At 38.5% G+C, this 23,378-nt stretch overlaps 1 protein-coding gene and 1 long non-coding RNA gene across 6 annotated transcripts in view; both read right to left on the bottom strand.

The window, feature by feature from the left end:
- The window catches only part of LOC127871909 (uncharacterized), a 303,905-nt gene that overhangs the window by 231,431 nt on the left and 49,096 nt on the right, over positions 1 to 23,378 (bottom strand). The gene's annotated exons all lie outside the window — the stretch shown is intronic.
- LOC127871919 (uncharacterized) lies at positions 929 to 12,540 on the bottom strand. Of its 4 annotated transcripts, none has more exons than XR_008045610.1 (4): positions 12,267 to 12,540; positions 8,093 to 8,207; positions 4,719 to 4,889; positions 929 to 1,118 (listed from the first exon to the last, which is right to left on the bottom strand). It is a non-coding gene; the product is annotated as an uncharacterized LOC127871919 (long non-coding RNA). The 4 variants fall into 4 exon arrangements; XR_008045609.1 differs by lacking the exon at positions 8,093 to 8,207 and adding an exon at positions 11,868 to 11,982; XR_008045608.1 differs by lacking the exon at positions 12,267 to 12,540 and adding an exon at positions 8,492 to 8,751.

Genomic DNA, 23,378 nt, shown 5'->3' on the forward strand with positions numbered 1-23,378 from the left:
GTAGGTGTCAGTGCTCTTAGCTTATCGATTAAAAGTGAAAAAAAAACAGTTAAAGGTTACGCATGCGCAATTAATTTCCTTCTATATTACATATAAAACAGTTGAAGTTCGATATCAATTTTTACCATGACCAAGCGTTTCAGTACTATATCATCATACATCATTGGAAAGATAAATGCATAATCTTTCTAAAAAATGCATGTCATCAAATTCTATGTGTTGTAACTCAAAATATTTACCTTAGAATAAGCACACCAGTTTTGACAGATGTGGATGCGACCATTTTGGGCTCAAATAGTATGACCTACTTTCAAAGCCGGGAACCATCAACAGAAAAAGTAGAGCACAAAAATGGCTTTTTTTCTTATTGCTTACAAATATACCTTCAAATTAATACCAAAAACAACCATTTGCAATGTATTTTACAAATCCTATGCAGCATGCACTGAACAATGTGTGCTAAGTATCAAACTGACTGCATGTAACCCTAAGAACAGGAGTTCCGGTTTGGGGTTATGTGACCTTTAAGAGATCCCAACCCTTTCTGATTTCAATAAAACCATATTTTTTAATAAGTATGATGTATTTTCAGAAAGAATATAGAGTCAATCTCAAATGAAGATTTATTGGAAAAACAAGGCATTGGAAATAACACATGCAAATGCATTTTAGTTGGAAATAAAGAGCAGAAAAAACTTTTTAGGTACATGTTGAAAACATAGTTTTAATCCAAAAATAAGCATGGCTTTGAGTTTCCTAATGCATAGAAGGTGACATATAGGAGAACAGAGTTAACAACACTCTTCAGCAGTATTCTAAATTGAACAAAATGGTACTTTAGGATCTTTCGAGCATTTTTTTTCCGCATTTTTGGGGGTGATTTGAAGATTTTAGTAGCATTGAAGATGTCATTTGTCTCCAGAAAAGGTTTTTTTACATATGCATTAACAGACATTCACTTCTGGCATCTACAGACACAAATCTGACCCCAAAGTGTCAATACCGGGTGTTCATACACAGTCTGATGTGACACTAAAGCCTGCAGGGCAGGTGTGAAATCCTTCTGGGCCAGTGTTCAGTACTTCCCAGACTGTCTCAGGTACTCTCTGCAGTGCAATCTGTGAAAATATAAGGTTTTTATATGCATGTTGATCAAATATAGGATTATTTAGAGTAAGTCTAGTATATTTTTCTCACACAATAAACTGTGTAGGTTGCTTTATTAAGTAATAGAGTCAGTAACTATGCGGCTGTCTAAGCGAAAAGCTCATTTACGAAAAGCTGGGTTCAAAAAGGGGACTGCAAGTCCAAAAAAGGGTAAAACTGTAGCTTTTCCTACTGTTGCTGGCAATAAGTATGTCAGGTTGGAAAAGAAAGCCTTTGAGAGAAGAGTACACACCAGTAACAATGTACTAACCTTTAAAGATACTGATGGTACGGACACAACAGTTTCAGCGTTGCGACCCCGACCGAATGCGTTTAATGTAGTTGACGAGTATAGTGGCTGTGGTGACGAGTCACTTCATTCAGACTTGTATACCAATAAGTTGATGATTCAGGCTAAGGTCCAGGCTCTTTTTAATTCTGCCTTCAAAAAACATAGACATGATAAGCCGAACTGTGAGGGGGATCTGAATTTTGATGCCGCTAACTCAGTAAGGTGGGGTGTGGGTTGGCGTGAGCGGCTAAAATGTACAAAGTGTTCATACATGAGCGATTATCACAATCTGTATGAGGAGGTTGAAAATAAAAAAGGTCCGGGTAGGCGTGCCGCAAAGGTTAACATTGGCCTTCAGCTTGGTCTCTGTACTACACCAATTAGTAATACAGGTGTGCGCAGAATTTTTAATTATGCAAACATCATAGCCCCAAACCTGGCCGCCATGCAAAGATTAAGTAAAAAAGTAAATGAAAAGATACAACGTGTCAATATAAGGGACATGCATGAGCAAAGAGTCACTCTTGTAAAAGAAAATGCCATGATAGGTCAAAAAAATGCCCAAACTGTAAATGTGGAGGGTGACTCTTGCTACAATAACCCTATGTTCAATTCTGATTCAACCCCATTTCAGGCGGGGTCCATTGCGACAACCACATTTTGTGAAAATAACACTAAAAACAAAAAAATAATAGGGGTACACATTGCCAATAAACTTTGCAAGATCGGAGATAGATTGCGAAACAAGGGGAACAATGTTGTTTGTCCTAATCATAAGGGTCATTGCTCGGCAAACATGTCCGAGTCAGATCCAATAGATGACGAAGGTAGATGGTCTGAAATTGTGGCGCGTAACATATCAAATGAGGTTCAAATTACTGGTTATACTGGTGATGGTGACTCCAGGAGTCATGCAGGGGTGAGCAAAGCAAGTGAACACACAATTCTACACTTTAAAGACATAAGGCACTTGGAAAATTTACTGAAGCGTGCTGTGTACGCAGCCAACTTTAGTTCAAATATGTTCAAAGGGTCGTCAAACGCAAACCTAAAGAATCGCTTTGCTCTGTCAATTAAACAGCGGTGTATAGCAGAGTTGAAAATGGCCCACAAATTTTATAACGGTGACCTAAACAAAATAAAACAATCTATGCCAAAGGTAGCCGATGCAATTGTTGCTTGCTTTGGTGGGTATTGTGGTGAGCCCTGCAAAGCATCTAGCTTAGTTTGCTGCGGTAACTATAGACAGGCCAAAAACTATATGCCCGTGACTGTAAAACTAAGAATGACAGAGGGTGACAAGGTGTTGCTTTTAAAATGCATGGACATCATGCTGTCTCCCATAGCCCTTGATAAAACAAAATTATTGACATCTACGCAAAAGTGTGAGGCAGTGAATCGATCCTACCAAGCTGTAAACCCAAAAATGATCACTAACCCAAGGAACTTTGCAGGAAGGATTCACGGCCAGGTTCTTAAACTTAACAATGGGTATGCAGTATCAGTGCTGATAAAAACCAAATCCCTGGGGGCAACTCTTACAAAAGGTTCTTCGGTCATACGTCAAATAAGGAAGACCGATGCCATATCAAAAAAGCCAAACAATGATGTTATCCAAAAACGCAAAATTACCAGGTATGCTGCACGACAGCGCCGTTACCATTTACATGAACGCTTGCATTACAATAAAGGTCTCACGGACACTTTACATGGTATGAAAGGTGTCGGACAGTTACAAGACCACAATTACGTATAATATAATACGTCGGCCACATATAAAGTAATTATTGCATCCGAAATGTTATTTTACATGCCAACGAGTTACTTATGTTGTCATTTGCTGCCTTGTGTTTTTTTGCATCAATATATAGAAAAAAGTTATTTTAGGCCAATTTTGTATGATTAAATCAATTAAACACATGATTACAAAAAACAAATGGTGTTAAATAGGATTAGTTTAGTTTGCAAAGAAAAAATGCCTAACTTTTAGACAAGGCAGGAAGGGTGGTCAACATGACCTGTGCATCTGCCGCTTTGGGCGCAAACTTTTCGAGCATTATTGACCGAAACCGGTTCTATAACTAAATGATGGGGACTGCAACACAAGGTTTTATGACATAAATGGGATAAATGCTGAGAGGGATCCAAATTAATGCCAAAGTGAAACTGAAAAACTAAGTGATGTACATAGTGGGTCTTGGATGGGTGCTCGGGTGGACATTTTGCTTTGATTTTCCCATATCTAACCCCCCTATGTTCACTGGAGCACCCATCCCACATAATACACCCTTTAACTGGGTCCAAATGACATCTTCCATATATTTTTTCTAATACAGCCTGCTTATATGCCTCCATTTTGTCTTTTTTTGCAGACGATAAATTATTCCGGATGTGCTTAAAGAGAACCCAACCCTTTCTGATTTCAATAAAACCATATTTTTTAATAAGTATGATGTATTTTCAGAAAGAATATAGAGTACTGTCAATCTCAAATGAAGATTTATTGGAAAAACAAGGCATTGGAAATAACACATGCAAATGCATTTTTAGTTGGAAATTAAGAGCAGAAAAAACTTTTTGGGTACATGTTGAAAACAAAGTTTTAATCCAAAAATAAGCATGGCTTTGAGTTTCCTAATGCATAGAAGGTGACATATAGGAGAACAGAGTTAACAACACTCTTCAGCAGTATTCTAAATTGAACGAAATGGTACTTTAGGATCTTTCGAGCATTTTTTTCCCGCATTTTTGGGGGTGATTTGAAGATTTTAGTAGCATTGAAGATGTCATTTGTCCCCAGAAAAGGTTTTTTTACATATGCATTAACAGACATTCACTTCTGGCATCTACAGACACAACTCTGACCCCAAAGTGTCAATACCGGGTGTTCATACACAGTCTGATGTGACACTAAAGCCTGCAGGGCAGGTGTGAAATCCTTCTGGGCCAGTGTTCAGTACTTCCCAGACTGTCTCAGGTACTCTCTGCAGTGCAATCTGTGAAAATATAAGGTTTTTATATGCATGTTGATCAAATATAGGATTATTTAGAGTAAGTCTAGTATATTTTCCTCACACAATAAACTGTGTAGGTTGCTTTATTAAGTAAAAGAGTCAGTAACTATGCGGCTGTCTAAGCGAAAAGCTGGGTTCAAAAAGGGGACTGCAAGTCCAAAAAAGGGTAAAACTGTAGCTTTTCCTACTGTTGCTGGCAATAAGTATGTCAGGTTGGAAAAGAAAGCCTTTGAGAGAAGAGTACACACCAGTAACAATGTACTAACCTTTAAAGATACTGATGGTACGGACACAACAGTGTCAGCGTTGCGACCCCGACCGAATGCGTTTAATGTAGTTGACGAGTATAGTGGCTGTGGTGACGAGTCACTTCATTCAGACTTGTATACCAATAAGTTGATGGTTCAGGCTAAGGTCCAGGCTCTTTTTAATTCTGCCTTCAAAAAACATAGACATGATAAGCCGAACTGTGAGGGGGTCTGAATTTTGATGCCGCTAACTCAGTAAGGTGGGGTATGGGTTGGCGTGAGCGGCTAAAATGTACAAAGTGTTCATACATGAGCGATTATCACAATCTGTATGAGGAGGTTGAAAATAAAAAAGGTCCGGGTAGGCGTGCCGCAAAGGTTAACATTGGCCTTCAGCTTGGTCTCTGTACTACACCAATTAGTAATACAGGTGTGCGCAGAAATTTTAATAATGCAAACATCATAGCCCCAAACCTGGCCGCCATGCAAAGATTAAGTAATTAAGTAAATGAAAAGATACAAAGTGTCAATATAAGGGACATGCATGAGCAAAGAGTCACTCTTGTAAAAGAAAATGCCATGATAGATCAAAAAATGCCCAAACTGTAAATGTGGAGGGTGACTCTTGCTACAATAACCCTATGTTCAATTCTGATTCAACCCCATTTCAGGCGGGGTCCATTGCGACAACCACATTTTGTGAAAACAACACTAAAAACAAAAAAATAATAGGGGTACACATTGCCAATAAACTTTGCACGATCGGAGCTAGATTGCGAAACAAGGGGAACAATGTTGTTTGTCCTAATCATAAGGGTCATTGCTCGGCAAACATGTCCGAGTCAGATCCAATAGGTGACGAAGGTAGATGGTCTGAAATTGTGGCGCATAACATATCAAATGAGGTTCAAATTACCGGTTATACTGGTGATGGTGACTCCATGAGTCATGCAGGGGTGAGCAAAGCAAGTGAACACACACTTCTACACTTTAAAGACATAAGGCACTTGGGAAATTCACTGAAGCGTGCTGTGTACGCAGCCAACTTTAGTTCAAAAATGTTCAAAGGGTCGTCAAACGCAAACCTAAAGAATCGCTTTGCTCTGTCAATTAAACAGCGGTGTATAGCAGAGTTGAAAATGGCCCACAAATTTTATAACGGTGACCTAAACAAAATAAAACAATCAATGCCAAAGGTAGCCGATGCAATTGTTGCTTGCTTTGGCGGGTATTGTGGTGAGCCCTGCAAAGCATCTAGCTTAGTTTGCTGCGGTAACTATAAACAGGCCAAAAACTATATGCCCTTGACTGTAAAACTAAGAATGACAGAGGGTGACAAGGTGTTGCTTTTAAAATGCATGGACATCATGCTGTCTCCCATAGCCCTTGATAAAACAAAATTATTGACATCTACGCAAAAGTGTGAGGCCGTGAATCGATCCTACCAAGCTGTAAACCCAAAAATGATCACTAACCCAAGGAACTTTGCAGGAAGGATTCACGGCCAGGTTCTTAAACTTAACAATGGGTATGCAGTATCAGTGCTGATAAAAACCAAATCCCTGGGGGCAACTCTTACAAAAGGTTCTTCGGTCATACGTCAAACAAGGAAGACCAATGCCATATCAGAAAAGCCAAACAATGATGTTATCCAAAAACGCAAAATTACTAGGTATGCTGCACGACAGCGCCGTTACCATTTACATGAACGCTTGCATTACAATAAAGGTCTCACGGACACTTTACATGGTATGAAAGGTGTCGGACAGTTACAAGACCACAATTACGTATAATATAATACGTCGGCCACATATAAAGTAATTATTGCATCCGAAATGTTATTTTACATGCCAACGAGTTACTTATGTTGTCATTTGCTGCCTTGTGTTTTTTTGCATCAATATATAGAAAAAAGTTATTTTAGGCCAATTTTGTATGATTAAATCAATTAAACACATGATTACAAAAAAACAAATGGTGTTAAATAGGATTAGTTTAGTTTGCAAAGAAAAAATGCCTAACTTTTAGACAAGGCAGGCAGGGTGGTCAACATGACCTGTGCATCTGCCGCTTTGGGCGCAAACTTTTCGAGCATTATTGACCGAAACCGGTTCTATAACTAAATGATGGGGACTGCAACACAAGGTTTTATGACATAAATGGGATAAATGCTGAGAGGGATCCAAATTAATGCCAAAGTGAAACTGAAAAACTAAGTGATGTACATAGTGGGTCTTGGATGGGTGCTCGGGTGGACATTTTGCTTTGATTTTCCCATATCTAACCCCCCTATGTTCACTGGAGCACCCATCCCACATAATACACCCTTTAACTGGGTCCAAATGACATCTTCCATATATTTTTTCTAATACAGCCTGCTTATATGCCTCCATTTTGTCTTTTTTTGCAAACGATAAATTATTCCGGATGTGCTTAAAGGTTACGCATGCGCAATTAATTTCCTTCTATATTACATATAAAACAGTTGAAGTTCGATATCAATTTTTACCATGACCAAGCGTTTCAGTACTATATCATCATACATCATTGGAAAGATTAATGCATAATCTTTTTAAAAAATGCATGTCATCAAATTCTATGTGTTGTAACTCAAAATATATACCTTAGAATAAGCACACCAGTTTTGACAGATGTGGATGCAACCATTTTGGGCTAAAATAGTATGACCTACTTTCAAAGCCGGGAACCATCAACAGAAAAAGTATAGCACAAAAATGGCTTTTTTTCTTATTGCTTACAAATATACCTTCAAATTAATACCAAAAACAACCATTTGCAATGTATTTTACAAATCCTATGCAGCATGCACTGAACAAGGTGTGCTAAGTATCAAACTGACTGCATGTAACCCTAAGAACAGGAGTTCCGGTTTGGGGTTATGTGACCTTTAAGAGAACCCAACCCTTTCTGATTTCAATAAAACCATATTTTTTAATAAGTATGATGTATTTTCAGAAAGAATATAGAGTACTGTCAATCTCAAATGAAGATTTATTGGAAAAACAAGGCATTGGAAATAACACATGCAAATGCATTTTTAGTTGGAAATTAAGAGCAGAAAAAACTTTTTGGGTACATGTTGAAAACAGTTTTAATCCAAAAATAAGCATGGCTTTGAGTTTCCTAATGCATAGAAGGTGACATATAGGAGAACAGAGTTAACAACACTCTTCAGCAGTATTCTAAATTGAACAAAATGGTACTTTAGGATCTTTCGAGCATTTTTTTTCCCGCATTTTTGGGGGTGATTTGAAGATTTTAGTAGCATTGAAGATGTCATTTGTCCCCAGAAAAGGTTTTTTTACATATGCATTAACAGACATTCACTTCTGGCATCTACAGACACAAATCTGACCCCAAAGTGTCAATACCGGGTGTTCATACACAGTCTGATGTGACACTAAAGCCTGCAGGGCAGGTGTGAAATCCTTCTGGGCCAGTGTTCAGTACTTCCCAGACTGTCTCAGGTACTCTCTGCAGTGCAATCTGTGAAAATATAAGGTTTTTATATGCATGTTGATCAAATATAGGATTATTTAGAGTAAGTCTAGTATATTTTCCTCACACAATAAACTGTGTAGGTTGCTTTATTAAGTAAAAGAGTCAGTAACTATGCGGCTGTCTAAGCGAAAAGCTGGGTTCAAAAAGGGGACTGCAAGTCCAAAAAAGGGTAAAACTGTAGCTTTTCCTACTGTTGCTGGCAATAAGTATGTCAGGTTGGAAAAGAAAGCCTTTGAGAGAAGAGTACACACCAGTAACAATGTACTAACCTTTAAAGATACTGATGGTACGGACACAACAGTGTCAGCGTTGCGACCCCGACCGAATGCGTTTAATGTAGTTGACGAGTATAGTGGCTGTGGTGACGAGTCACTTCATCCAGACTTGTATACCAATAAGTTGATGGTTCAGGCTAAGGTCCATGCTCTTTTTAATTCTGCCTTCAAAAAACATAGACATGATAAGCCGAACTGTGAGGGGGATCTGAATTTTGATGCCGCTAACTCAGTAAGGTGGGGTATTGGTTGGCGTGAGCGGCTAAAATGTACATAGTGTTCATACATGAGCGATTATCACAATCTGTATGAGAAGGTTGAAAATAAAAAAGGTCCGGGTAGGCGTGCCGAAAAGGTTAACATTGGCCTTCAGCTTGGTCTCTGTACTACATCAATTAGTAATACAGGTGTGCGCAGAATTTTTAATAATGCAAACATCATAGCCCCAAACCTGGCCGCCATGCAAAGATTAAGTAATAAAGTAAATGAAAAGATACAAAGTGTCAATATAAGGGACATGCATGAGCAAAGAGTCACTCTTGTAAAAGAAAATGCCATGATAGGTAAAAAAATGCCCAAACTGTAAATGTGGAGGGTGACTCTTGCTACAATAACCCTATGTTCAATTCTGATTCAACCCCATTTCAGGCGGGGTCCATTGCGACAACCACATTTTGTGAAAATAACACTAAAAACAAAAAAATAATAGGGGTACACATTGCCAATAAACTTTGCACGATCGGAGCTAGATTGCGAAACAAGTGGAACAATGTCGTTTGTCCTAATCATAAGGGTCATTGCTCGGCAAACATGTCCGAGTCAGATCCAATAGGTGACGAAGGTAGATGGTCTGAAATTGTGGCGCGTAACATATCAAATGAGGTTCAAATTACTGGTTATACTGGTGATGGTGATTCCAGGAGTCATGCAAGGGTGAGCAAAGCAAGTGAACACACAATTCTACACTTTAAAGACATAAGGCACTTGGGAAATTCACTGAAGCGTGCTGTGTACGCAGCCAACTTTAGTTCAAATATGTTCAAAGGGTCGTCAAACGCAAACCTAAAGAATCGCTTTGCTCTGTCAATTAAACAGCGGTGTATAGCAGAGTTGAAAATGGCCCACAAATTTTATAACGGTGACCTAAACAAAATAAAACAATCTATGCCAAAGGTAGCCGATGCAATTGTTGCTTGCTTTGGCGGGTATTGTGGTGAGCCCTGCAAAGCATCTAGCTTAGTTTGCTGCGGTAACTATAGACAGGCCAAAAACTATATGCCCTTGACTGTAAAACTAAGAATGACAGAGGGTGACAAGGTGTTGCTTTTAAAATGCATGGACATCATGCTGTCTCCCATAGCCCTTGATAAAACAAAATTATTGACATCTACGCAAAAGTGTGAGGCCGTGAATCGATCCTACCAAGCTGTAAACCCAAAAATGATCACTAACCCAAGAAACTTTGCAGGAAGGATTCACGGCCAGGTTTTTAAACTTAACAATGGGTATGCAGTATCAGTGCTGATAAAAACCAAATCCCTGGGGGCAACTCTTACAAAAGGTTCTTCGGTCATACGTCAAATAAGGAAGACCGATGCCATATCAAAAAAGCCAAACAATGATGTTATCCAAAAACGCAAAATTACTAGGTATGCTGCACGACAGCGCCGTTACCATTTACATGAACGCTTGCATTACAATAAAGGTCTCACGGACACTTTACATGGTATGAAAGGTGTCGGACAGTTACAAGACCACAATTACGTATAATATAATACGTCGGCCACATATAAAGTAATTATTGCATCCGAAATGTTATTTTACATGCCAACGAGTTACTTATGTTGTCATTTGCTGCCTTGTGTTTTTTTGCATCAATATATAGAAAAAAGTTATTTTAGGCCAATTTTGTATGATTAAATCAATTAAACACATGATTACAAAAAAACAAATGGTGTTAAATAGGATTAGTTTAGTTTGCAAAGAAAAAATGCCTAACTTTTAGACAAGGCAGGCAGGGTGGTCAACATGACCTGTGCATCTGCCGCTTTGGGCGCAAACTTTTCGAGCATTATTGACCGAAACCGGTTCTATAACTAAATGATGGGGACTGCAACACAAGGTTTTATGACATAAATGGGATAAATGCTGAGAGGGATCCAAATTAATGCCAAAGTGAAACTGAAAAACTAAGTGATGTACATAGTGGGTCTTGGATGGGTGCTCGGGTGGACATTTTGCTTTGATTTTCCCATATCTAACCCCCCTATGTTCACTGGAGCACCCATCCCACATAATACACCCTTTAACTGGGTCCAAATGACATCTTCCATATATTTTTTCTAATACAGCCTGCTTATATGCCTCCATTTTGTCTTTTTTTGCAAACGATAAATTATTCCGGATGTGCTTAAAGGTTACGCATGCGCAATTAATTTCCTTCTATATTACATATAAAACAGTTGAAGTTCGATATCAATTTTTACCATGACCAAGCGTTTCAGTACTATATCATCATACATCATTGGAAAGATTAATGCATAATCTTTTTAAAAAATGCATGTCATCAAATTCTATGTGTTGTAACTCAAAATATATACCTTAGAATAAGCACACCAGTTTTGACAGATGTGGATGCAACCATTTTGGGCTAAAATAGTATGACCTACTTTCAAAGCCGGGAACCATCAACAGAAAAAGTATAGCACAAAAATGGCTTTTTTTCTTATTGCTTACAAATATACCTTCAAATTAATACCAAAAACAACCATTTGCAATGTATTTTACAAATCCTATGCAGCATGCACTGAACAAGGTGTGCTAAGTATCAAACTGACTGCATGTAACCCTAAGAACAGGAGTTCCGGTTTGGGGTTATGTGACCTTTAAGAGAACCCAACCCTTTCTGATTTCAATAAAACCATATTTTTTAATAAGTATGATGTATTTTCAGAAAGAATATAGAGTACTGTCAATCTCAAATGAAGATTTATTGGAAAAACAAGGCATTGGAAATAACACATGCAAATGCATTTTTAGTTGGAAATTAAGAGCAGAAAAAACTTTTTGGGTACATGTTGAAAACAGTTTTAATCCAAAAATAAGCATGGCTTTGAGTTTCCTAATGCATAGAAGGTGACATATAGGAGAACAGAGTTAACAACACTCTTCAGCAGTATTCTAAATTGAACAAAATGGTACTTTAGGATCTTTCGAGCATTTTTTTTTCCCGCATTTTTGGGGGTGATTTGAAGATTTTAGTAGCATTGAAGATGTCATTTGTCCCCAGAAAAGGTTTTTTTACATATGCATTAACAGACATTCACTTCTGGCATCTACAGACACAAATCTGACCCCAAAGTGTCAATACCGGGTGTTCATACACAGTCTGATGTGACACTAAAGCCTGCAGGGCAGGTGTGAAATCCTTCTGGGCCAGTGTTCAGTACTTCCCAGACTGTCTCAGGTACTCTCTGCAGTGCAATCTGTGAAAATATAAGGTTTTTATATGCATGTTGATCAAATATAGGATTATTTAGAGTAAGTCTAGTATATTTTCCTCACACAATAAACTGTGTAGGTTGCTTTATTAAGTAAAAGAGTCAGTAACTATGCGGCTGTCTAAGCGAAAAGCTGGGTTCAAAAAGGGGACTGCAAGTCCAAAAAAGGGTAAAACTGTAGCTTTTCCTACTGTTGCTGGCAATAAGTATGTCAGGTTGGAAAAGAAAGCCTTTGAGAGAAGAGTACACACCAGTAACAATGTACTAACCTTTAAAGATACTGATGGTACGGACACAACAGTGTCAGCGTTGCGACCCCGACCGAATGCGTTTAATGTAGTTGACGAGTATAGTGGCTGTGGTGACGAGTCACTTCATCCAGACTTGTATACCAATAAGTTGATGGTTCAGGCTAAGGTCCATGCTCTTTTTAATTCTGCCTTCAAAAAACATAGACATGATAAGCCGAACTGTGAGGGGGATCTGAATTTTGATGCCGCTAACTCAGTAAGGTGGGGTATGGGTTGGCGTGAGCGGCTAAAATGTACATAGTGTTCATACATGAGCGATTATCACAATCTGTATGAGGAGGTTGAAAATAAAAAAGGTCCGGGTAGGCGTGCCGAAAAGGTTAACATTGGCCTTCAGCTTGGTCTCTGTACTACATCAATTAGTAATACAGGTGTGCGCAGAATTTTTAATAATGCAAACATCATAGCCCCAAACCTGGCCGCCATGCAAAGATTAAGTAATAAAGTAAATGAAAAGATACAAAGTGTCAATATAAGGGACATGCATGAGCAAAGAGTCACTCTTGTAAAAGAAAATGCCATGATAGGTAAAAAAATGCCCAAACTGTAAATGTAGAGGGTGACTCTTGCTACAATAACCCTATGTTCAATTCTGATTCAACCCCATTTCAGGCGGGGTCCATTGCGACAACCACATTTTGTGAAAATAACACTAAAAACAAAAAAATAATAGGGGTACACATTGCCAATAAACTTTGCACGATCGGAGCTAGATTGCGAAACAAGTGGAACAATGTCGTTTGTCCTAATCATAAGGGTCATTGCTCGGCAAACATGTCCGAGTCAGATCCAATAGGTGACGAAGGTAGATGGTCTGAAATTGTGGCGCGTAACATATCAAATGAGGTTCAAATTACTGGTTATACTGGTGATGGTGATTCCAGGAGTCATGCAAGGGTGAGCAAAGCAAGTGAACACACAATTCTACACTTTAAAGACATAAGGCACTTGGGAAATTCACTGAAGCGTGCTGTGTACGCAGCCAACTTTAGTTCAAATATGTTCAAAGGGTCGTCAAACGCAAACCTAAAGAATCGCTTTGCTCTGTCAATTAAACAGCGGTGTATAGCAGAGTTGAAAATGGCCCACAAATTTTATAACGGTGACCTAAACAAAATAAAACAATCTATGCCAAAGGTAGCCGATGCAATTGTTGCTTGCTTTGGCGGGTATTGTGGTGAGCCCTGCAAAGCATCTAGCTTAGTTTGCTGCGGTAACTATAGACAGGCCAAAAACTATATGCCCTTGACTGTAAAACTAAGAATGACAGAGGGTGACAAGGTGTTGCTTTTAAAATGCATGGACATCATGCTGTCTCCCATAGCCCTTGATAAAACAAAATTATTGACATCTACGCAAAAGTGTGAGGCCGTGAATCGATCCTACCAAGCTGTAAACCCAAAAATGATCACTAACCCAAGAAACTTTGCAGGAAGGATTCACGGCCAGGTTTTTAAACTTAACAATGGGTATGCAGTATCAGTGCTGATAAAAACCAAATCCCTGGGGGCAACTCTTACAAAAGGTTCTTCGGTCATACGTCAAATAAGGAAGACCGATGCCATATCAAAAAAGCCAAACAATGATGTTATCCAAAAACGCAAAATTACTAGGTATGCTGCACGACAGCGCCGTTACCATTTACATGAACGCTTGCATTACAATAAAGGTCTCACGGACACTTTACATGGTATGAAAGGTGTCGGACAGTTACAAGACCACAATTACGTATAATATAATACGTCGGCCACATATAAAGTAATTATTGCATCCGAAATGTTATTTTACATGCCAACGAGTTACTTATGTTGTCATTTGCTGCCTTGTGTTTTTTTGCATCAATATATAGAAAAAAGTTATTTTAGGCCAATTTTGTATGATAAAATAAATTAAACACATGATTACAAAAACAAATGGTGTTAAATAGGATTAGTTTAGTTTGCAAAGAAAAAATGCCTAACTTTTAGACAAGGCAGGCAGGTTGGTCAACATGACCTGTGCATCTGCCGCTTTGGGCGCAAACTTTTCGAGCATTATTGACCGAAACCGGTTCTATAACTAAATGATGGGGACTGCAACACAAGGTTTTATGACATAAATGGGATAAATGCTGACAGGGATCCAAATTAATGCCAAAGTGAAACTGAAAAACTAAGTGATGTACATAGTGGGTCTTGGATGGGTGCTCGGGTGGACATTTTGCTTTGATTTTCCCATATCTAACCCCCCTATGTTCACTGGAGCACCCATCCCACATAATACACCCTTTAACTGGGTCCAAATGACATCTTCCATATATTTTTTCGAATACAGCCTGCTTATATGCCTCCATTTTGTCTTTTTTTGCAGACGATAAATTATTCCGGATGTGCTTAAAGGTTACGCATGCGCAATTAATTTACTTCTATATTACATATAAAACAGTTGAAGTTCGATATCAATTTTTACCATGACCAAGCGTTTCAGTACTATATCATCATACATCATTGGAAAGATAAATGCATAATCTTTCTAAAAAATGCATGTCATCAAATTCTATGTGTTGTAACTCAAAATATTTACTTTAGAATAAGCACACCAGTTTTGACAGATGTGGATGCGACCATTTTGGGCTCAAATAGTATGACCTACTTTCATAGCCGGGAACCATCAACAGAAAAAGTAGAGCACAAAAATGGCTTTTTTTCTTATTGCTTACAAATATACCTTCAAATTAATACCAAAAACAACCATTTGCAATGTATTTTACAAATCCTATGCAGCATGCACTGAGCAATGTGTGCTAAGTATCAAACTGACTGACATGTAACCCTAAGAACAGGAGTTCCGGTTTGGGGTTATGTGACCTAAATATATTGGTCATTCCGTGAAGAATAAAATTTCATTTTAATGTAAATATCAATAAAAAAAAATACATAACTGGTTAATTATAATACTTCTTATATTTAATTAAAAATAAACAGAAAAATAATTATTTATAAACAGAATAATTCGTGATCAGAAGCCATAGCCAAAATTTACCATATTGTAACCATTTGTCAATCAAGCGTGTCTTTCAGTAAAAGTTTGTCTGAAATATTAACTCTCAGCATGGAAAAGGGTTCTATTTTAAAATATCTGCAAGGTGGTGGAGACATGGAACAGAAAGAAAGGTCATCAAAACGAGAAGCGGAAAGTATTGAGAAAAGGAAACATGTGCAGAAAACGTAAGGAAGCAAATAAAATCCATCAGATAATGTAGTTAATTTGTTTGCAGTTTAGTGTCACTATGTTACGTAGGTTAAAAGGTTCTGGTTGATCATAACTATAAATATAGATATATATTTTTTAAATGCAGGACGAGTAGATTAAAGTGAAGGACGAGTGGATTGTCAGACCTACTCGCCCTGCCTAGTGTGTCGTTTTTGATTTGAAAACAGAGGAAATTAAATCATACAGTATTGGCAGTACAATGTTTTTACTTGATACAACTTTTGCCGTAAAGAAAACAATTTTTGAGAAGTAATTTGTTTTTGTTTCGAAGAAGCCATGCTGACCTCTCCATGTAATTTAATAAACACATAAGCACTTGACTGTCTGTTAAAAAAATCAATACTAAATTTACCATGCGTCTAGATGATTCAGAGTATACATACCGACTGGCTAACTATTTCTATAATCCAGCGAATAAATTTGCTCTAATTTTTATGATAACCAGTCTCATATTTTGGCGAAAGACAATCAGCTGTTTATATTGTTTGTTTACGTTGTACGCAGAGAATAAACATCATTTGCGTAACTCCAGATTGGCTTGCTTAAATGTACGCACGGAAATGATAAATTGAGCGTATCTTGATATTTCTAATGCGTATATTACGCTGATACGCAGCTTATGTAGAACGCTGCACAGACTCTGATGACGATTTTGACAACCAAGCTGTGCTGCGTGCTCTAAAACGTATTTGTCCAAATGCATGTGTCCTTACAAAAGACGACTCTGACACTGTTACAGCATCAGATGACGAAGAAATGCCCCCGGTAGGTAGCCCAAGCTTGTACATCAAAAAGCTTAATATTTACATTTTTAACCAGGTTTTCCGACGGAAAAAACTGGTTATTATGCCCCCCTTCGAAGAAGAGGCGGTATATTGCTTTGCTCATGTCGGTTGGTCGGTCTGTCGGTCCGTCCACCAGGTGGTTGTCAGATGATAACTCAAGAACGCTTGGGCCTAGGATCATGAAACTTCATAGGTACATTGATCATGACTCGCAGATGACCCCTATTGATTTTTAGGTCAAAGGTCACAGGTTAAGGTCACAGTTACTGGAAATAGGCATTTTAAGGATTTAGCATGGTTCAAACAAGGGAAACAACTACCGTTTATGCATGTTCTTTTTGTTACAGCATTTGCCTCCCTTGTAATATATTTAAATTTTACCAAATGTAAGGCTAACTGCATTTTTGTCATGCATTGTATCAATAAACATCACCACCACCACCACCAAACCACCCACCCACCACCACCACCGTTGTTCACAGTGACAAAAACGTATTCACACAATGGCTGCTACTACAACTTATAGCTCATATAGGGAGGCATGCATGTTTTACAAACAGCCCTTGTTAGATTGGCGAATGTCGGGGGGGGGGGGGGCGGAACAAGCTTGTCCGGGCCATAACTTTGTCATTCATTGTCGGATTTTTAAATCATTTAGCACATTTGTTCACCATCATTAGACGGTGTGTCGCGCGAAAGAATTACGTCGATATCTCAAATGTCAAGGTCACAATTTGAGTTTGAAGGTAAAAAATGGCCATAAATGAGCTTGTCCGGGTCATAACTTTGTCGTAAATTGTCATATTTTAAAATCATTTGGCACATTTGTTCATCATCATTAGACGGTGTGTTGCGCGAAAGAATTACATCGATATCTCCAAGGTCAAGGTCACAATTTGAGTTTGAAGGTCAAAAATGGCCATTAATGAGCTTGTGCGGGCCATTACTTTGTGATTCATTGTGAGATTTTAAAATCATTTGGCACATTTGTTCACAATCATTAGACGGTGTGTCGCGCGAAAGAATCATGTCGATATCTTCAAGGTCAAGGTCACAATTTGAGTTTGAAGGTCAAAAATGGCAATAAATGAGCTTGTCTGGACCATTACTATGTCATTCATTGTGACATTTTAAAATCATTTGACATATTTGTTCACCATTATTGGATGGTGTGTTGCGCAAAAGAGTTACGTCAATATCTCCAAGGTCAAGGCAGCCACAACTAAAAATAGATTTTGAAAAACTATGTAACTATGAACAATCAGTAACAATGCACATTTTGATTTTGAATTGTCTCTTTTTATCAGACTTTTTATGCCCCCGGTAGGGTGGCATATAGCAGTTGAACTGTCCGTCAGTATGTGTGTATGTCAGTCTGTCCGTCCGTCCGAAAAAAAACACTTTAACGTTGGCCATAACTTTTGCATTATTGAAGATAGAAACTTGATATTTGGCATGCTTGTGTACAGGTAGCCAATGGAGGTCCTTCAAAATCGGTGTGATGTGACTGTACTTTGATGTTCTAGTTATTATTCTGGCAGCAGTATTCTGAACAACCTGCAATTTGTTGATCGTATGCTGGGGAATTCCGTACAACAGAGCATTGCAGTAGTCCAGTCGAGATGTTACTAACGCATTTACCAGGGTTTTGGTGGCATCTGTGTTGATATATTGCCGAATGCGACAAATTTTCCTTAACTGAGCGTAGGTGGATCTACAGAGAGAATTTACATGCTGATCCATGTTCATCTTGGAGTCCAGGAAAGCACCCAGGTTTCTTACACTAGATGACTGTATTATGTCTGACTTGTCTAGTTTCACAGTAATGTTAGAAACTGCATTCTTGTCCCTATCAGATGTGAACACAATTAATTCGGTTTTTTCTGAGTTAAGTTTCAGCATGTTGGTATTCATCCAATGGGTAATATCATTAAGACAATCCGTCACTTGGTTAATAGTGTCTTCTATTGTTGCAGGGTTTGTTGGTTTGAATGACATGTAAAGCTGTGAGTCATCAGCATAAAAATGTGCGTTTATCCTGTGTTTACGACATATAGCACCGACAGGTTTCGTGTACATGACATAGAATTTGGGGCCTAACACCGAGCCTTGGTGCACACTATATGTCATATGCACAGCTTTGACAGCTCTCCATCTATACAGACAGTCTGAAAACGGTCACTCAGATATGCCTTCATCCAAGCCAGTGGCTGTTCTGTAATTCCGAAGTGGGTTTCGAGCCGTGCAAGCAGTGTCTCGTGGTCGATGGTATCGAAGGCTGCAGAGAGGTCCAGCATCACCAAAACTGTTACTTGGTGTTGGTCTAAGGATTGTAAAATGTCGTTGTGAACTTTAATCAAGGCGGTCTCTGTTGAATGCCATTTTCTGTAGGCAGATTGGTTTGGCTCATGGAGATTGTTTGAATCCATGTGATGTTCTAAGCGTGAGTCTACTACCTTCTCCAGAATTTTAGACACATATGGTAAATTCGATACTTGCCTATAGTTCTTGAGTGTATCGGGATCTAATGTTTCCTTTTTCAATAGAGGTCTGATGCGCGCACTTTTGTATAATGTTGGCACTTTACCGGTGTTAAGAGAAGCATTAACAATTTTTGTGATGATGGGAACTAACTCCGCCGAACATTCTTTTACCAGCCACGTGTGGATGGGGTCAAGTTCGCACGATTTATTTGCTGGCTTTGAGATAAGCTTTGATATCTCTAGTTCTGATGCTGGTGTCAGTTCATTAAATTGCTCTTTTGAATCTTCCATATCAAAAGTATTGAAGTCATTTGTAGTTTGGGAAGATATATTTTTTCTAATACACTCCACTTTATCCACGAAAAAAATCACTAAAATCTTGAGCAAGCTCCCTTGGTGAATAATTGGATGGTAATATAACTTCATGTTTCTTTCCGAGCAGATGTTTGGTGACTTTGAAAAGGCTTTTCGGATCTCTGCCACACGACTCAATTTTATCTGTATAGTAATGTTCCCGAGCTTTTTTCAGTAACTTGTTGACAATAGAACACTGACTTTTGTAAATCTGATGGTCGATTGTTAGCCTTGATACACGCCACTTTCGTTCTAGCTTGCGTTTAATATGTTTTTCTTTATGCAGTTGTTCATTGTACCAAGGGCAGGTTGGCAGTAAAATTATTGATTTGGTACGTAGTGGAGCATGTTTATCTATCAATAAGGATAATTCCGATTCATAGCTGTCCGCCAATTCATATACGCTTGTCAAACATGATTCAGAATTCTATATTGCAGATGATCTTAAGTCATTTTTGAACAAATCAACAACAATGCTGCGGAATTTGCGAAAAGAAACCGTTTTTCTAACAGGCACTGGTTTTAATGCTCTAACGTTAATTGTCACAGCAAAGTGGTCCATTGACAATTTCCCATCCGAATTGGAGAACCCGGGATTGATGACATCGATGTTAGATATGGTGTCGTTGTTGTCTCTTGTTATGACAACATCTAGAATGTGACCGGCCACGTGTGTTGGTTTATGTACATGTTGTTTAAGTCCACAAGCATCGAGAATGCTAAGAAATTAGATAGTTTCACGGTTGCTAGGAACGTCAAGATGGAAGTTAAGATCTCCGACAATTATAATGTTTTTGTCAATTGTCACATATTTTCACACATTGGGACATATTGTTTTTGCCCTGTCTGTTGGTCTGTTGGTTGGTTGGTCTGTTGGTTGGTTTGTGCCAACTTTAACATTTGCAATAACTTTTGCAATATTGAAGATAGGAACTCGATATTTGGCATGCATATGTATCTCATGGAGCTGCACATTTTGAGTGGTGAAAGGTCAAGGTCATCCTTCAAGGTCAAAGGTCAAATATATGGGTCAAAATCGCTCATTTAATGTGCAATTTTGCAGTATTTCAATATTCAAGATAGCAATTTAATATTTGGCATACATGTGTATCTCATGGAGCTGCACAATTTGAGTGGTGAAAGGTCAAGGTCATCCTTCAAGGTCAGATGTGAAATATATGTGGCCAAAATCGCTCATTTTATGAGTACTTTTGCAATATTGAAGATAGCAACTTGATATTTGGCATGCATGTGTATCTCATGGAGCTGCACATATTGAGTGGTGAAAGGTCAAGGTCAAGGGAACCTTCAAGGTCAGAGGTCAAATATATGTGGCCCAAATCGATAGTTTTATGAATACTTTTGCAATATTGAATATAGCAACTTGATATTTGGCATGCATGTGTATCCCATGGAGCTGCACATTTTTAGTGGTGAAAGGTCAAGGTCATCCTTCAAGGTCAAATATATGGGTCAAAATTGCTCATGTAATGTCACTTCTGCAATATTGAAGCTAGCAATTTTATATTTGAAATGCATGTGTATCTCATGGAGCTGCACATTTTGAGTGGTGAAGGGTCAAGGTCAAGGTCATCCTACAAGGTCAAACGTCATATAAGGGGACATTGTGTTTCACAAACACATCTTGTTTCTAATTGAAATCAATGTCAATTTTACACAAGGGGGGTAACAATACACATTTTGAATTGTCTCCCTTTATCAGACTTTTTTCATTTGAAAACCTGGTTTTGTGACAATTTTGTCCCTTGTTATAAGAATTCTAAGCGATTGCCAGACAGTTGGTACTTTTTAAAGTTTTAGATATATACATGTATATCCGACAGACTGCGCTTTCAAGTACTTGACACATCACCATGAGGTCCCTTCTCATGTGACAAGACTCGGGAATATATTGCCGGTTTTATTTCTTGGCGTTCAATAGCATTTATGGACTGATGTTTTCTGATATTTGATTATCTGATTATTCCTTTAGTACCGCAAGAATGCAGCATCTCAGGCTAAATGGTAAAATTTGCTTTTGGGAAAATGGTAAATTATTCTAGTTTAAATATAGGTGAATCGTTTAAATATAGATTTTTATTGTGCGACCATTTACTAGATTTTAATATTTCCATCATTTAAATGCAGGTTTTCCCATAAAAAATAACATATTTATATTTATGCCCCCCTTCGAAGAAGAGGGGGTATATTGTTTTGCACATGTCAGTCTGTCGGTCGGTCCGTCCATCCACCAGATGGTTTCCGGATGATAACTCAAGAATGCTTAGGCCTAGGATCATGAAACTTCATAGGTACATTGATCATGACTGGCAGATGACCCCTTTTGATTTTCAGGTCACTAGGCCAACGGTCAAGGTCACAGTGACTTGAAATAATAAAATGGTTTCCGGATGATGACTCAAGAATGATTACGCCTAGGATCATGAAACTTCATAAGAACATTGATCATGACTGGCAGATGACCCCTATCGATTTTCAGGTCACAAGGTCAAAGGTCAAGGTCACAGTCGCTCGAAATAGTAAAAGGTTTTTGGATGATAACTCAAGAATGCTTATGCCTAGGATCATGAATCTTCGTAGGTACATTGATCATGACTGGCAGATGACCCCTATTAATTTTCAGGTCACTAGGTCAAAGGTCAAGGTCACAGTGACTCTAAACAGTAAAATGGTTTCCTGATGATAACTCAAGAATAATTAGGCCTAGGATCTTGAAACTTCATAGGTACATTGATCATGACTGGCAGATGACCCCTTTTGATTTTCATGTCACTAGGTGAAAAGTCAAGGTCACAGTGACAAAAAAGTATTCACACAATGGCAGCCACTACAACTAACAACCCATATGGGGGGCATGCATGTTTTACAAACAGCCCTTGTTCAATATTGTTTTTACACACTCGCCACACAAGTCACCTTGTTACTATTAAGAATGTGGAAAGATCTCATCTTTAATTATGCCCCCTTTCGAAGAAGAGTGAGTAATAATGCTTTGCTGGATGTCGGTCGGTCTTTCTATCGGTAGACCAGTTCGTTTCTGATCCATTACTCGTCAACGAATTCATCGATTGGCTTGATACTTCACATGTGCATTGGCCTTTAACAGTAAATGACCCCATTGAAATTGGGGTCACTAGGTCAAAGTTCAAGGTCACTGTCACAATGATTGTGAGAATATCGTTTCTGATCTATAACTCATCAATAAATTGACCGATTGGCTTGATACTTCACATGTGCATTTGCCTTGGACAGTTGATGACCCCTAATGAAATTGGGGTCAAAGGTCAATGTCACAATTAGTGTGAAAATCATTTCCTATCAATACTTTATCAACGAATTGACCCATGGCTTTGATACTTCACATGTGCATTGGCCTTGGACAGTAGATGACCCCTGTGGAAATTGGGGTCACTAGGTCAAAGGTTATGGACACTGTCACAATAAGTTTGAAAATCGTTTCCGATCAATAACTCTTCAACAAATTGACAGATTGGCTTGATACTTCCCAATCCCATGTGCATTGGACTTAAGCAGTAGATGACCCCTAGCTCAAAAGTCATGGTCACTGTCACAATAAGTGGGAAAATCGTTTGTGATCAATAACTTGTCAACGAATCGACTGATTGGCTTGATACTTCCCATGTGCATTGGTCTTAGACAGTAGATGACCCCTATTGACATTGGAGTCACTTGGTCAAATATCACTGTCGCAATAAGTGTGAAAATCATTTCCGGTCAATACGGTTACCTCATCAATGAATTACTGATTGGTTTGATACTTCACATGTGCATTGGCCTTCGGCAGTAGATGACCCCTATTGAAATTAGGTCACTAGTTCAAAGCCTATTTGGGGCGCATATGTCTCCGACCGCGGAACTCTTGTTTGTATGATAATTCTGGACGCCCGTGTTGACTTCTTTTTTGTATAATAATTCTGGACGCCGTTGTTGAATCCTTTTTAGCTCACCTGATTGCTCAGGTGAGCTTTTGTGATCGGTCTTTGTCCGTCAGTCCGTCCGTTCACATTTGTTCGTAAACACTCTAGAGGCTACATTTCTTGTCCGATCTTCATGAAACTTGGTCAGAATTTTTGTCCCAATTAAATCTCGGTCGAGTTCCAAACCGGGTCGTGCCGGGTCAAAAATTAGGTCACTAGGTCAAAAAAAAAGAAAAA

Source organism: Dreissena polymorpha, chromosome 3 (assembly GCF_020536995.1).
Source record: "Dreissena polymorpha isolate Duluth1 chromosome 3, UMN_Dpol_1.0, whole genome shotgun sequence".
NCBI classification, from domain to species: domain Eukaryota; kingdom Metazoa; phylum Mollusca; class Bivalvia; order Myida; family Dreissenidae; genus Dreissena; species Dreissena polymorpha.